Genomic DNA, 13,189 nt, shown 5'->3' on the forward strand with positions numbered 1-13,189 from the left:
TAGTCACTAAAACAACTTGTTCTGCAACTAACAAAATAGTCGCAGAACATTAACTTTAGAAGCCAAAAGTTGAAATATATGGACCCCGAAATTGAGTTGCTCTTTGCCCGACTAATGGCAATTTAGTTGGTAAATGTAGCATTTTTGCAACTAATTCTGATTAGTTGCTAAAAAATTGGTTGCAGAATATAGTTTTTCTTGTAGTGCATGTTAGAGAAAAAGATTCAATTGCATTTATTTTCAACACATTACCTAATTGCTTCTGGATGTTCGAAAGTTGAGCAGCCAATGCTGTGTAACCATCAACTTCGTGCACTCCCACTGATCTCCTTGTTGGAGTTCTCTCTGGAGTCCTCATATAGTTATTGTTCGCCATCACCTCAATCAGATTGTATGCTTCCTCTGGCGTTTTATTGTTCAAGGCTCCCCCACTTGCAGCATCAATCATAGCTTGAATAGTTGGCAATAACTCTTGGTAGAACGTTTGCACTTGCAACCAGAGTGGTAAACCATGGTGAGGGCACCTCTGTAAGAGATCCTTATACCTTTCCCATGCTTCATACAATGACTCTGTATCTTGTTGGTAAAAGTTAGTAATCTCACTCCTCAGTTTGGCAGACTTGGTAGGTGGAAAATACTTAGTGAGAACGCTTGAGCCAACTCATTCCATGTCGTGATACTCCCAGATGGCAACTAAATCAACCAAGCCTTAGCTTTATCCCGAAGAGAGAATGGGAAAAGCCTTAACCTAATTGCATCATCGGATACCCCATTATGCCTGAATGTGTCGCATAACTCCAGAAAATTTGCTATATGCAGGTTGGGATCATCATTAGGTAACCCAATGAATTGGACCGACTACTGAATCATTCCAATAATTGCTGGCTTAATCTCAAAATTAATCGCTTGAACGGGTGGTCTCCTGATGCTAGAATAGCACCCATTAATAGTAGGACTAGAGTAGTTCACAATGCTCTCTGAACCACTGCTTCTCCACCCATTGCATTTCCTCCTAAGGTATCCTCATTCTCATTCTCTTGATTTCCCATATTAGGATTGACAATTCCTATGTTAGCCATTGATTTTTCAGATTCAGCTTGCCTCTTTTCTTTCCTCAACTGTTTAGCGGTTCTCTCGATCTTAAAATCTATTAGATTAACATCACCACCACTTCTTGAACGTAAGCTCTCCAGGATCTAAAACAAAAACACACGACAAAATAAGCGAAACAGAACTAATACTAAAAATAAATAAATAAAATTAACTTCAAAACAAAGATAAAACAAATCAAACTAGCAACTAAATAGTTCGTAATGATATTGAAAAAAATATATAATTCCCCGACAACGGCGCCAAAAACTTGTTGTTGATTTTAGCAACTGTACGAAATCATGCAAGTAAAACAGTGTATAAAATACGGATATCGAACCTAAGAGAATTACTATTATCAATTACCAATTAAACTATCCTATTACTATTTGATCAATCAAATTTTCAGAATGATTCAATAGAAAATAAAACAACTTAGACACAAACAATAGAAAATAAAACAACTTAGACACAAACAAAAACCGACTTTTATTATAACTTTAGTCGGAAATCAATATGACTAAACCTAGGGCATAGATTTCACACCAATTTAATCCTATGCATTGACAATTATCGTTAACCCAATTAAGCTTATTCTAAAGACCAAACTCCCTAATATTTTGCTAACTTTCTCTCGAACAATTAACAAATTAACTCCTAATTACTAACTCGAATTATCTCTAATCAGATTTAAGCAATTGGAGATCATTAAGTTCTATGGAATTTACCAGAGCCCCAGATCACGGTAACCTATCTCTAGCGTTCGCTCAATCTATGGTTTTATTACCTTAGACTAATTAGGTTTCATCTCTCGATCTCAACCTAACCCATAAAATCATCAACTCTAGGGCCCTTTAGAATTGAAAGCTTTAAGCACAATAATAAACTTAAAACAAAACTTAATAAAAATTAGCAACAATCAATTCAATGCATATTCATAATTTGGGCTACCTCTTAGCCCTAGAAAATAAAATTAGTTCATACTTTCAATAATAAAAATCATTGTATTCATAAACAGAGTATAAGAAAGAGTAGAAAAACTTCTCTAATTGATGACTCAAAATTGCAGGAATTTCCAATCTCCAAAGAGCCGCTGAACTTCTCTCTCTTTCCTCCTCTAAAAATCAGCTAAAAACATCTATTTATACTCCTAGGGTTTTAGGGTTTGATTCCCACTATCCTAATAACTTTAGAACTCTTAAAACAGGATACACATCATAAATTTAATGTAAAAAAGTCCAGATCGCATTTGTGCCGCAGCATTGTGCCTAGGCATAGTTGATTCTGCCCCAGAACTCGCAATCTTACAAGACGGTGGTTTTTGAGCATGATAACGTTGAATCTGGTCAAGTGGTAAACATATGAATTATAGCCCTTTGAATCTATTTCCAAGGTTCAAGAATCATCTCAATCCAATATCTACAGCTCAAGTTATTGTCGAATTACTATCACGTTTTCAAAACTGGAGCGTTTTCCAGGATTTTCACTTAACTTCAAATCGCCCTAACTTCTTCGTTTCAGCTCCAATCACGAACCATGTGATTCTTGTCATCCCACATTCCATCCTCGATATAACCTTCATCTGAATATCATCTTTAAAGAACCTGAAAACACTCGAAACATCCCCATACCCCATAAGAACATATATGAAATAATTAAGTTAAATTTCCAAATTAAACACTTTTTTCCCCAAATCATCTAATTGAATCACTAACAAAATATGTGTTTTCAAGCTTTTATCAGAGGTCGCAGCCTTACCAAGCGTTTCCCTGAGGAGGGCCTTCTAGGGGTGTAACCGACATCTCCATTACTCTGAGGGAATCGTGAACAAGGCAGAGCGAGGCCGCGGACCCTGGGAAGAGACCGGGCAAGGAACTAGTGGGCGATACGATTCTTGCTGCAGTTGTGGGCACGAACACACCTGTGTTGGACTCGATGAGGCAACTTCTGGATCATTTACTGCCAGTGGTTTTTGCCCTGCTAGAGTACGGGCTCGCGGAGGCTTTTGAGAAGTTCGTGGCTTCTAACCCTGTGAACCTGATGTCCATATCCCTTCAGCACCTGAGCCAGGTAGAATGAGCTGTCCTTGGCAAGGACTTTACATTTATTCTTTTCAGTAGCAAGGAAACTAACTTGTTACTATTTTCATTCGCAGGCTCTGCTCTTCATGCAATTGTTCCTACAAAAGGTCTAGTTGGGAGCTGTAGAGGGGATGGCGCGTTACTTAAAAGGAACTTAGAAGCCGTTGAAGCAGAGAAAGACTTATCCACCATTTAGGTGAACCGGTACTTGAATGAAAGGAATGCTACTCTTCGCACAGTGGACTTTCAGAAGGTTGACCTAGAGAAGCATGGAGAGGAGGTAAAGGAGCTCCAGAGGACGATGGCCAAACTCACCATGAAGGCTGGCGAGAAAGAGCAGAAGCTGCAAACGACCTCCTGGCGGGCCTTACGAGTAGAGCGGAAAAGGGCAAAGCTATGGGAGGCCACCGAAAAGCAAAGGTAGGCGCTTGAGGTCGAACTCCAAATTAGCCAGGGCTGAGTCACTTCGTTGACCAAAGAGATGCAGCGACAAGAATTGGAGATTGAGAAGAAGGCTGTTGAATGGGCAATTCAGTCCATCTATGCCCTATGGGCGAAGAATCCTGAAATGGATCTGTCCGACCTCCCAGAGGAATACCAGGGCATCCTCAAATCCATGGCACAGATTGATGATAAGGATGCAGCGGAGGCCACCCGAAGACCTAACCTGGAAGAGCATCTGGAGTATGTCCTAGAGGAGCCCGCAGCTGGCCAGGTGGTCTGCGATCAGCATGGGGACGATGAGGTCGTGCCTCCAAGAATTGGGGATGAAGGCCAATGATTGGTTTTACTTTTTGTATTGCCTTTCCCATGCTCGCTTTTTGTACTCCTTTTTTTATTTTATAAATAAAGACATGGCTTCCTTAATCTGTTATGAATACTTACAATTTTTGTACTTTATGTTACACATGAGATCGCATTCTAATTGTTTACAATAACATCGATACAAAATTATGCGAACAGAATTATACACATGGGAAGATAATTGCAAAAGGATGTCTTTTATTTACAAGGACTAAGAAAAGTAACATCTTTATAAGGAGAAACTGATTTCGGAATTACTGATAATATGGTCGAAGATGTTCAGCATTCCAAGCTTGTGGTACTTTGGAACCATTCACCCTTTTGAGATGATAAGTCCCCAGTCTTATCACTTTGGCAATATGGTATGGGCCCTCCCAGTTCAGTCCCAAAACTCCTGCACTCGGTTCTCTAGTACCAAGAAGGACTTCCTTCAAAATGAGGTCGCTGACCTGGAAGTCTCTTCTTCTAACCTTAGAGTCAAAGAATATTTTCGCTCATTGCTGATAGGCTGCTATTCTTAGCTGAACCTTGCTACGATATTCTTCAACTAGATCTAGACTTGTGCGCATAAACGCCTCGTTGTCTGTCTCGTTGAACAGGTCCCTCCGAAGTGAACCGGTTCCTACCTCCACAAAGATCATTGCTTCGTAGCCATATGCTAGCAAAAAAGGGGTTTTTGAGGTGGAGGTTCTCGAAGTTGTCCTGTATGCCCACAGAACTTCAGGAAGGTCGTCGGCCTAATTTCCCTTGGCTGCGCCAAGTTTGGCCTTCAGAGAGTGCTTCATGGTTTTGTTGACAGCTTCAATTTGACCATTTGCCTACGGTCTTGCGACTGAGGCAAATTTCTTATGGATACCCAACTCGTCGTAAAACTGCTTGAACTCCTCATTGTCGAACTGCTTCCTGTTATTAGAGATAAGGGTAGGAATCCTATAGCAGCACACAATATTTTTGAAGACGAAGTCCTTGAGCTTTTTGGTGGTGATCGTGGCCAATGGCTCTACTTCGACCCACTTGGTGAAGTAGTCTACCACGACCACCGCATACTTAACTCCCCCTCTACCAACTGGCATGGGTCCGATGAGATCGATTCCCCACATGGAGAATGGCCAGGGGCTGGACATGGTTACCAACTGGTGGGAAGGAGCTCGCGGTACGTTTGCGAACCGCTGGCACTTGTCACACATTTTAACAAAGTTGTAGGTGTCTTCTTGAATCAGGGGCCAGTAATACCCTTGACGAACAACCTTGTTAGCAAGGGATCGTGCGGCCGTGTGATTACCACATATTCCTTCATGTATCTCCCTTATGATATAGTCTGCTTCTTCATCGGTTACACATCAGAGAAAAGGGGCGGTAAACCCTCGCTTGTATAGTTGATCTCTTATAAGTGTGTAACGAGCAGTTCTTGTTCGCATAGTTCTTGCCTCGACCTTGTCGTTGAGCAAGATCCCATCGTGAAGATACTGAATGATAGGGGTTATCTAAGAGACTGATTTGGTTACATTCACAACCTGTTCGAGCGAATTGATACTGGGGGCCTCTATGAATCGAACAGGAATGCTCTCTGGTGGGTTCGAGTCCAGCGATGAGGCTACATTTGCCAAGGCATCCACGACAGAATTGCTATCCCTAGGAATCTACGTGATCATGAAGTGCTTAAAGGGCTCGAGTGCGGCCTTAGCTTTCTTTAAATAGCCGATTATGTTTTCTTCCTTGGCTTGATATTCCCCCAAAATCTGGTTGACAACCAGCATGGAGTCGTTATGGATGCTGATCATGGTTGATCCCATTTCTCTTGCCAACTGCAATCCAGTGAGCAGAGCTTCATACTCGGCCTCATTGTTGGTCGCTTTGAAACCGAAACAGAGAATGCCATGAATATGAATCCCTTCGGGACTCAAGAAGAGAAGGCCTGCCCCTACCCTTTTCCTGTTCGATGATCCATCGACGTTAGGCTCTAGGTCGACAGGTTCTAAACAGTTTCCTGGGTGACTTTGCGGGCTTGTTGCTCGGATTCCTTTATTAGGTGATATGAGAATTCTGAGATGAAATCGGCAACAACATGCCCTTTGATGGTTGCCTTTGGTCTATACTGCAAATCAAACTGATGTAGTTCCATGGCCCACTTGAGCAATTTACACGATGCCACTGGCTTTTGGAGGACTTTTAGGAGCGGGTAACTGGTCATTACATGGATTGTGTATGCGTGGAAGTAAGGTCGCAACTTTCTGGAGACGATCAGCAAGGCATAAGCCAATCAATCTATTTTCGAATACCGTATCTCGGCATCCAACAGACACTTGCTTGCGTAATAAACTAGCCATTGAACCCTACTCTCTTCCTAAACTAAAGTTGCACTGACCATGTATGGAGAGACGAACAGATACAGTAGGAGAATTTCTTGTGGGAGAGGCTTGGACAGAAGAGGTGGCTGTCCGAGGTGGTCTTTGATGCTCTGGAATACTTGTTCGCACTCGGGAGTCCACTCAAACTTCTTATTGGCCCTGAGTATATTGAAGAATGGCAAGCAGCGATATGCTGCCCTCGATATGAAGCGACTGAGTGCCACTATTCGCCCATTGAGACTTTGAACCTGTTTTCAGTTGGTCGGGCTTTTCATTTCAAGGAGAGCTTGAATTTTCTCAAGGTTGATCTCTATTCCCCTCTAGTTAACCATGTACCCCAGAAATTTTCTTGAGGATACTCCGAATGAGCATTTAAAGAATTGAGCTTCATTCTATACTTCCGGAGGATGTCGAACATCTCAGTAAGATGCGCTATGTGATCTGAAGTGACATGCGACTTAATTAGCATGTCATCAACATAAACTTCCATCGACTTCCCGATCAGCTCGAAAAACATTCGGTTAACCAGCCGCTAGTAAGTTGCTGCAGTGTTTTTTAGGCCGAAGGACATAATCCTATAGCAATACAGCCTCCGATCCGTAACAAAGGAGGTATGCTCTTCGTTCGACGCATACATCAGAATTTGATTATATCTTGAGTATGTGTCCATAAAACGCAGCAGCTCGTGCCTAGAGGTGGCATCAATGAGCTGGTCGATCTTGGGTAGGGGAAAGTTGTCTTTTGGGCAAGCTTTGTTAAGGTTGGTGAAGTCAACACAGGTCCGTCACTTGCCATTGGGCTTCTTTACTAGAATCGGGTTGGCAACCCAGTTCGAGTAGAGCGCTTCCCGGATGGACCCATTCTGAAGGAGATTATCTACCTCGATTTTCAAGGCAACATATCATTCTGGATCCATCACTCTTCTTTTCTGGTGAATCAGCCTGGCTTCATTATTGATGTTCAAGGCATGGCAAATGAAGTTCAGGCTGATCCCGACCATATCGGCATGCGTCCATGCGAACACATCAATATTTTCTCTGAGGAAACTGGTCAGGTCATTAGCAAGATGAGGGTTGAGATTGCTTCTAATCCTCAACACTCGGCTTGGCTCGGCTCAGCTCATTCTAGTCGACTGACACTTCCAATAGATCCTCAACTGGCCCATTGGAAGGGCATTCCTGGATATGAGGATCCATATTATCCTTGGTTGGGCCAGGTTGTGGTTCGATCCGACTGATCATCATTGCCTGTTCAGGAATGCCACGCGGGATGCCTTTCCCTTTGCACACCATCTGCACTACCCTTGTATAATAGTCACAAGACGCACGCTGAGATCTGCCTACTTCCCATATCCCCGTCGGGGTGAGGAACTTAATCTTGAGATGATAGATCGAAGTGACTGCCTTGAAGTTTCTTAGTAGAGGTCACCCTAGGATGCCACTGAAAGCAGAGGGGCAATCCACTAACAAGAATTCAGTGACCTTGGTCACCTCGTCGAAGTCACCTAGCATGACTGAAAGCAAGATCATTCCCTTGGGGATCAAGTGATCCCCTGTAAAACCATATAGGGGGATAGAGGCAGGCTTCAGGTCGGCCTCATCCAATTTCAACTTTCAAAAGCTCGCTGGAATAGGATGTTCACAGCGCTTCCAATATCCACCAACATTCTGTGGACGTCACAGCGCTTTATTTGGGGCGTGATAACGAGAGCATCATCATGGGAATGATGCAATCAGACTGCATCTTTTTCAGAAAAGGTTATTTCCTCCTCTCTGTGAACCTTTGATGGTCACTGTGTCATGTTCATCACATAGATAGGGTCGTGATGGGCTGCGCAAGCATATCTTTCTTGGGCACCTCGTGAATTCCCTCTGAGGTGTGGTCCCCCAAAGATTATCCCTAAGCTATAGATACCCTTGCGATCATGACGCTTCTTGCCCAGTTCCTTTCGATTTTTCTCCCTTACGGGAGGAGAGTCATCAATATACTCTTTGAAATGCCCTTGCTTGATAAGGTCTTCGATTGCCTACTTGAGAGCTCAGCACTCATCGATCTGATGCCCATTGTCCCAATGATAACGACAGTACTTTTTACTGTTTCTAGTTGAAGGGGATTTTTCATGGGCTCAGGTTCTCCAAGCAGGTCGACCTCTTTTGATTATCAAGAATGGCTGAGACAGATGCATTCAAAGGGGTATATTGACTCTTGTCACGATCGCGACGAGGAACTGGAGCATAAGACTTCTTGGGCTCAAACTGTTGCTTCTTTCCTTTTCGCTGATCATCGTTAGGCCATCGGCGATTAGCCTTCCTATTTTCCTCCCGACCTAGCGCATTGCCCGAAGGACCGGGGTCATGGCGGTGGAGCGCTACCACAGAGTTCTCAATACGGAGGTATTCTCTGTAAGGTTGTAGAAGCGAGTAAGGGAAACATCGTCCTATGACTGCAACTCTTTCCATAGATCTGTCTGTGGATGAACTCCCGCTATGATGAGAGTCCGAACGGACTGTTCAGGAGTATGAGCTACTTTATGGAGTTCCCTATGGAACCTATCGATGTAAGATTGGAGGGATTCATCCCTCTCTTACCTTATGTTGCTAAGGTAGCTCAAAGGCATTGAGAACTTCATGTTCCTTAGAAATGTCTCAGGAATGTCGAGCTCATCTGATTCCACGAGCTAATCGATCCCGCCGGGAGTGACCTGAACCACCGCTTGGCATGAGATGTTAGAGTTACTGCCAAGCAATGGAATTTTGCCAAGTCAGAAACTTAGTAAAGTTCCATCAGGTCGTTGAATTTGTACAAATGATCCTGCAAATCAGAATTCCTATCGAACGCCCGCATATCGGGCATTCTGAATCTGGATGGGAAAGGGGCAACTAACATAGCCGGAGAAAAGGGAGATGCCTCTGCGACCTGCCCTCACTCATTTTGCTGAGCCTTTAGCTGATCCAGAGCTCATTGTAGTTCCTCAATCTGAGGTAGCGGAGCCATCTGGGGATTGTTTTCCCCAACGTAGGTTCGACCCTTGCAATTGCGGTTAAGGAAAGTCCGAAGGTCGGATTCCTCCACGCCTTGACCAATAGTTCTGACTGCTCTTGACACACACTGGCTAGAGTCGTGCAATGGCATTGAATGGTCCGGGGAACCTTCCCGACCTCCATGGTGGTGCGAACCGACCCGCAAACGGTGGGGACTTCCAACACGATGACGATCGGAGTCGTCATTTTGGCGATAATAGGAATCTCCCTGCCTTGCACTTTTATGGGAGTGCTTGTGCGATGTGACATGGGACAACTTGGGCCGCAACATGTCACCGAGTCTGCGCGTCATGTGTATTTTATGCAGGGTGCAGTCGATGTTCACTGGTCCCTCGGAGCCTCTAGGCCCATTGTTCGCCACCTGTTTTCCCTTCCTTTGACGTGCTGTAGTGTGCACGGTACGAGCTATCGCCCTTTTTTCTACACTTTCATACGACCTGCAGGCATTTTTGGTGGTGGCAACATCTCATTTGATTTAGGTGGCGCGACCCGATCCAAGCAGTCCAGCCTTTGGTTGACCGTTTGGAGAGTATTGTTAAACCTCTCTAGGTAGCTCATGATGGTTGGATCTGTTAGTGTATATTAGTGTATGCCCTAGAAACCATTCGTGTTGTCGGTTTCAGAGCATTTTGTCTTGTATCTATATATATCATAAATAATAGAAGAAAGAGTTCTTCAATTCATATATGTAAATTGCTTCCTTTATTCAGTCATGCATTTAAAATAAAGTATGTATATGAATTGTCCAGATGATTCATTTAATAGGTAAATGAATTATCGAAAAGGGTTCCCTACGGAAGCAATATAAATTTGGGCAACTATATTGTACAGTAGGCATACCGGATGCTTCCGAAAGATATCATGAGTTGATATAAGTACGGATGACGATGATAGTCATGTCACTAGGGCATTGGTATGGATTAACGGTTGGTGAACTGTTTTTCGAACGTGACCGAATAACGACAAATCACTTGGAAAAGCATGTAGTCAATGATTTATCGTTTGGTTATATCAGTGCACGATGTAGTCCTTTGACCTGAGACATTGTAGTCGGATCCGATATGGATGCGTATGGTTCATACGGTGTATAAGTACGAGACTAATCATGTTTCGTACAATAAAGCCTATTTGGTCATGCGTTGTTCATATGCGGAAACGAACGATGGTCAAGAGGGGATCCATTGACTCGGAAATATAGGATCGGGAGTACCGCTGACTCCATCCGGATTCGAGTTCCTAGACGAACATCGATAAATGTCGGAAAACTGAATCTCTGGCCAGAGTCTATTATTAGTCATACAAAAGTAAGTTTGTGATGACAAGTTCCGGACATATTGATCGACAATTCGGTAGAAGATCGAGTTTAGGATTTTGACGTTCCATGAATCCATACTCGATTAGGATATCTCAATGGAGGGACTTTACCTGCATGGTACGTATGATCTGAAATGGGTTCGATGAAGTATTTCTTCATCGTGGTTTAGGGACTATGGCACATTGCTAGATGTTTACCATAGTCGTTGGGCCTCCGGACAGGTTTCCGGATTCATCCAGAACCGGCTCACGGCTAATCCACGGTGGACCTACATGGTCACACCAATAGCCTTGAGAAGTTAGAGAATGATGAGAGAGAGAAATGATTATCCGAAGAGGGCTAGCACCTTCCGAGGGTAATAACGGGATTTCTATAGTAATAGTTACATAGAAAACAATTTGTGACATTTTAAGGGTTAAAATGGTCAAGCAATAATTAATTATATTTAATTATTATATCTTAAAGTGTTAAGATTAATGAGATGAACAAAAATAACCTTTTAATAGTTAAAGGGTAAAAAGGGTAAATTTATGGGTTGTTAATGTAAACTAGTTTAGTTTACATGGGCCCTTGAATAATATTGATTATTCAAAGGGTAGCATATTAAATTCGTGGGGTCCCTTTATAAAATAAGATTTTATTGGGCTTGGAAGTGAAAAATAAATAATTGCAAAATAGCCCAAGTATATATAAGTGCAAAAGGTTGCATTTTTGTTCATTATTCACTTGTTCACTCAAACACAAACTAAAAGCTCTCTCTCCCTAGCCAAGGCCACTCTCTAATCCTCTCAAGGTGGTGTTAAAGTGTGGAGGTTTCATCCTTTTGAAGCTAATCTTCATCAATCCAAAGCAAAGGAGTAGGTATAATCTCATATCCAAGCTTTGCATGTAAACCGTTTTTTTTATCCATGCTTTCATGCTTTCATTCTCCATCTCCACCACTCTTCATGCATGCTGATTCTTTCAGGATCAAGCCGTGAGCTTGAAGGGATATCCCCCACAAGATTTTACGGGACTGGGGGCACTTCATAAGAAGTGTTCTCTTATACCTGTGGGATCTCTTCCTCACCATGATGGGGTCGCTCAGATTCTAATCGGCGAGTCATTTGCTGTTGGACCGATTAGTTAGAGATTCTCTTGATGAAGGACAAATATAAATTAGGCCGCCCTTCTAGTGTCAAACTGTTGATGCGTGATTTTGACACCAACTAAACACACGTGGGAAATGTTGAGCTGACTTAGAAGACACACGTGTACGGGGGTATTGAACTGAATAGAAGATGAAGAATAGTGTTTGAAGTGGTTCAGATGCTTAAGTAAGCAAATCCTATATGAGGTCAGGTCGTGTTCAGCGAACTGACTTACAAGAGATTACAGGAGAAAGAGAAAGAGTATATATATGCTATTCCAGAGAGAAATTAGCTAATCCCATAAACGGGAGAGGAACCCTCTATTTATAGTGGGATGAGTTGAGGTAATCATTACTAAATCAGGGAGTGGGTCAGATTGCCATGCAAATCCTTCTTTGCGTCCCTTTGTTCAGCTGCTCAAGTGATTTACTCGACGTTTGCAGGGATTGGACACGTGGATCATCTCCAGCCTTTCATCAACCTGGCGCACACCCACTGCACTGGCAGGAGCATGCCGCTTGCGTCAGCGTGCGACGTGGCTGCGTTTGAACGGTTGTAGGACTTACCTAAGCTCTGACCGCTTACGCTGACAGGGTTCTGTGTCAGTCCTACTTTTCCAGGCATAACAAACTGGCTTGCGTATCTCACTATATTTCTACTCCATTTCTAAAACTTTCTCACTTGCTTCATTAATCTAGGTAATTACCAGAAAAAGGAAAAATTTATGAGATTAAATTTGATTACAAATTTTGTGAGTGAATATTTTTATACTCAAATGCACTCCTATAGAAATGAATGTTATCATATGTCCATACTACATGTAATACTAATATCAAGAATAAAGCTCATTCGCCGCCTGAGTAATAAGTTGATTCTATCATCTAATCAGAGATTATGGTTTCATCTATTAAGAGTAAACTCATTACATCCCTGACTAAATGAATTTATACTTTCTATTAAAAGCAATGTTTTAAAACCCAATCTAGGGTGAAACCTGGCAAAGTTTCTGGGTCCCGGGTTGACCAGTTTAATCGGTTTGACCAGCGGTCAAACCGGTTGACAAAAAATTTTAAAACTCAACAAATACACCCCTAAAAATTACCTGTAAGTCCCTACATGTTTGAACTTTATCAAATACACCCCAAATGAAAATCGACCGGCGATTGATCGGTAGCGGCAACACCCCAGATGCAACCCCAATCGTCCCCTGAGCCTATTTCCATTAAAATCTACCCAAGATCTGGTCGAAATAGGTTCGATTTTGGCCAAATCTCACCAACGCTAGCGTGGGTATTCTAGGCCAGATCTCATCCATGCCGATGCCAAGAAACCTCCCCATCACCCAGGAATTACTCCCCTATTCCTCCCGACCAAAACCCAC

At 42.8% G+C, this 13,189-nt stretch overlaps 1 non-coding gene across 1 annotated transcript; it reads left to right on the forward strand.

The window, feature by feature from the left end:
* The first annotated feature begins 506 nt into the window (after positions 1 to 506).
* Positions 507 to 613, forward strand: LOC116126625. Its single transcript, XR_004127509.1, has one exon. It is a non-coding gene; the product is annotated as a small nucleolar RNA R71 (small nucleolar RNA).
* The last annotated feature ends 12,576 nt before the right edge of the window (positions 614 to 13,189 follow it).

The sequence above is a fragment of the Pistacia vera genome, unplaced genomic scaffold (genome assembly GCF_008641045.1).
Source record: "Pistacia vera cultivar Batoury unplaced genomic scaffold, PisVer_v2 Contig181, whole genome shotgun sequence".
Taxonomy (NCBI): Eukaryota; Viridiplantae; Streptophyta; class Magnoliopsida; order Sapindales; family Anacardiaceae; genus Pistacia; species Pistacia vera.